Source organism: Bos mutus, chromosome 14 (genome assembly GCF_027580195.1).
Source record: "Bos mutus isolate GX-2022 chromosome 14, NWIPB_WYAK_1.1, whole genome shotgun sequence".
NCBI lineage: Eukaryota > Metazoa > Chordata > Mammalia > Artiodactyla > Bovidae > Bos > Bos mutus.
Window position 1 is genome coordinate 56,036,615 of NC_091630.1, and position 4,016 is coordinate 56,040,630.

The 4,016-nt window shown below is 41.2% G+C and overlaps 1 non-coding gene across 1 annotated transcript; it reads left to right on the forward strand.

Moving 5' to 3' along the window:
- Window positions 1-2,606: 2,606 nt before the first annotated feature.
- Window positions 2,607-2,679, forward strand: TRNAG-CCC (transfer RNA glycine (anticodon CCC)). The gene has a single exon. It is a non-coding gene; the product is annotated as a tRNA-Gly (tRNA).
- Window positions 2,680-4,016: the final 1,337 nt, after the last annotated feature.

A 4,016-nucleotide genomic window follows, 5' to 3' on the forward strand; every position in this document is an offset into this window, starting at 1 on the left:
AACCATCTCAAGCTCTGCCACCTACTTCTTTTGCAGTCGATCTTTCCCAGCATCAGGGTCTTTTTCCCAATGAGTTGGTTCTTCGTATCAGATGGCCAAAGTATTGGAGCTTCAGTTTCAGCATCAGTCCTTCCAGTGAATATTCAGGGTTATATATTCTTTATCATCTTTTTTGGTCAGAAAGATACAGAACATAGGAAAGACACTGATATGGACTGTAACAAACTCAGAGTTTTTATAAACCCACATGAATTCCAGCACATGGGTGGATGGCAATGGGGTATTCCAGATACCCTGTGTCCAACTGGAAAGCTTCTTTCTTTCTTTCTTTTTAAAAATGTTTATTTTTCATACAGTTTTAAAGGTTACTTTCTATTTTTAGCTATTACAAAATAGTGGCTATATTTGCTATGTTGTACAATACATCCTTGAGCCTTTTTTTTTTGGCCACATCACGTGACACGTGGGACCTCCCCAACGACGGTTGGAATCTGTGCCCCCGGCAGTAGATATGCAGAGTCTTAACCACTGGACCACCAGCAAAGTCCCCAGAGCTAGGTCCTGAAGGCTGAGTAGGACTTCCTCAGATAGAGAAGGATGGAAACAAGAACCCAAATAGGAGTGGAAAATGCCCCTTCTTATGTAGAGACCCCAGGTTAATTTAGATCATGAGATTCTTGGAAGTGATGGCTAATAGTGAAGTAAAAGACAGGATCATTGGGACTTCCCTCTCAGTCCAGTGGATAAGACTCTGTGCTCCCAATGCAGGATGCATGGGTTGGATACCTGGTCAAGGAACTAAGATCCTACATTCCACCTTAAAAAAAAAAAAAAAAAAGAAGGATCATTGACTAGCTGAGATGGTTTTGAAAATTATTTACTAAAATTATATTGAGGACTTGTGTTGAACAAGTTACTTCTGTGAACTTCATCCTAAAAGCAAGTCCGAAAAGCAACTTCATCCTAAAAGCAATTAGTATCTAAAAGCAGGTACTAATTAATTAAAATGTGTGGTACTGTGCTTAGTTGCTCAGTCATGTCTGATTCTTTGTGACCCTATGGACTGTAACCCGCCAGATTCCTCTATCCATGGGGATTCTCCAGGAAAGAATACTGGAGTGGACTGCCATGCCCTCCTCCAGGGCATCTTCCCAACCCAGGGATTGAACCCAAGTCTCCTGCACTGCAGGTGAATTGTTTACTGTCAGAGCCACCAGGGAAGCCCACTAATTAAAATATCACCTGGTAAATAGCAAGTGATTAGGAAGGCTAGGTAACTAGCCAAAGATCACCTAGCTGATATGTGGATCTGAACTCAGTTTTCTCTAGTTCAAGAATATAAAGTGTTAGTTGCTCAGTCGTGTCCAACTCTGTGTAACCCCATGAACTGTAGCCTGCCAGGCTCCTCTGTCCATGGAATCCTGCAGGCAAGAATACTGGAGTGGGTTGCTCTTCCCTTCGCCAGGGGATCTTCCCAACCCAAGGATGGAACCCAGATCTCCTGCTTTGCAGGTAGATTCTTTATTGTCTGGGCCACCAGGGAAGCCCTCAAGAGTCTAAGTTGTGCCTTAAATTTATGACTAAGGAAGATTAAGGAAAATGCCTTAAACTTAAGAGTCTAAGCCAGTGCTGTCCAGAAAAAAATATAATGTGAACCATATATGTAACTAACACATTTTTTAGTGGCCATGTTAAAAAATAAAAAGAAGCATGTGGAATTATTTTGAATGATATATTTTATTTAATATCAAAACTGTTATTTTATCATGTAATTAGCATAAAGAAATTATTAATGAGATGATATACATTCTTTCTCCCATATTGTCTTTGAAATCAGTATACATTTTACATTTAAATTACACCTCAATTTTCTCAATTAGCGGCATTTCAAGTGCATTTTGGACACAATCCACCTTGGACAGCAAAGGCCTGAGCCCTTAACACAATCTCTGAGTCTTTTATGGTTCTGGTTAGCAATTGGGTTGTTCAAAGGGCGGAAGCATGGATTTTCATGTTTTTCCTAGGAAACTCCAGATTCAGTACATTGCTCCTCACGTCCTCAGTTTTATTTACAGAAACTGTGTTAAGTCTATTTCTGTATTTCATTTCTAGGACATCCCTATTTAACTGCGTTTGTTCTCTAAACTTGGTCATAAGAGACGTGATTGGGTTGATTACAAGAAGCAGGCAATGCTGTTTTGTAATTGTCATCATATGTGGTCAGTTTCTATCTCTGAACTAGCTTCTGAGTCATTGAGGGCAGGTTAGCACTCCAGGGCCCAACACATACTTAGCTGTGCAGTAAAGTCTGCTGAGTGTTAAGTGAATATTTCCACAAGGAACCCTGGCCACTATTTCTCTCTTTTGGTGAGTTATTTGGAATCATGCTACTATGTGAAATCTTGAAAGTTTTCTCCAGGACATCTGTTCAACCTTGACATGGATTTTAGTACCCAAAAGGGTCACCAAGCAATCTATATAAGTGAACTTGCTATTGCTTGGAAGTTACCAGTGTTAACAAAACGGAATGGTTTTAAAACCCTCTTGAAGCATTTAAAAAATAAGACCTAAGAACCCATTAACAAGTAATGTGGTTTAGTGGGACTTCCCTGCTGGTCCAGTGGTTAAGACTCTGTGCTCCCAATGCAGAGGGCCCGGGTTTGATCCCTGGTCAGGGAACTGGATCCCACAGTGCTGAAACTAAGGGCCTACCCACTGCAACTAACAATCCCACGTGCTACAACTAAGACCATTACAGCTAAATAAATTAAAAAAAAAAAAAAAGACTATTATTGAGCTTGCAAAGTGATTCATAAAGTTCACAATCTGTTTTAAGTTCATGTTACCTAAGTTTCTGCTTTGTTGACTATGCCAAAGCCTTTGACTGTGTGGATCACAATAAACTGTGGAAAATTCTGAAAAAGATGGGAATACCAGACTACCTGACCTGCCTCTTGAGAAACCTGTATGCAGGTCAGGAAAAAACAGTTAGAACTGGACATGGAACAACAGACTGGTTCCAAATAAGAAAAGGAGTATGTCAAGGCTGAATATAGTCACCCTGCTTATTTAACTTATATGCAGAGTACATTATGAGAAACGCTGGGCTGGAGGAAGCACAAGCTGGAATAAAGATTGCCAGGAAAAATATCAATAACCTCAGATATGCAGATGATACCACCCTTAAGGCAGAAAGTGAAGAGGAACTAAAAAGCCTCTTGAAAGTGAAAGAGGAGAGTGAAAAAGTTGGCTTACAGCTCAACATTCAGAAAACGAAGATCATGATATCTGGTCCCATCACCTCATGGGAAATAGATGGGGAAACAGTGGAAACAGTGTCAGACTTTATTTTTTGGGGCTCCAAAATCATTGCAATGGTGACTGTAGCCATGAAATTAAAAGACGCTTACTCCTTAGAAGGAAAGTTATGACCAACCTAGACAGCGTATTAAAAAGCAGAGACATTAATTTGCCAACAAAGGTCTGCCTCCTCGAGGCTATGGTTTTTCCAGTGGTCATGTATGGATGTGAGAGTTGAACTATAAAGAAAGCTGAGCGCAGAAGAATTGATGCTTTTGTGATGTTGGAGAAGGCTCTTGAGAGTCCCTTGGACTGCAAGGAGATCCAACCAGTCCATCCTGAAGGAGATCAGTCCTGGGTGTTCATTGGAAGGACTGATGTTGAAGCTGAAACTCCAATACTTTGGCCACCTGATGTGAAGAGCTGACTCATTTGAAAAGACCCTGATGCTGGGAAAGATTGAGGGCAGGAGGAGAAGGGGAGACAGAGGATGAGATGGTTAGATGGCATCAATGACTCAATGGATATGAGTTTGGGTAAGCTCCGGGAGTTGGTGATGGATAGGGAGGCCTGGTGTGCTGTGCTTCATGGGGTCGCAAAGAGTCTGACACAACTGAGCAGCTGAACTGAACTGAACTACCGAAGTTTGACAGTTGTCCTTTGCACAATCACCAAGGTCTACGTGAAAACAACGGGCCTTGGCTGTCAGGACCTTG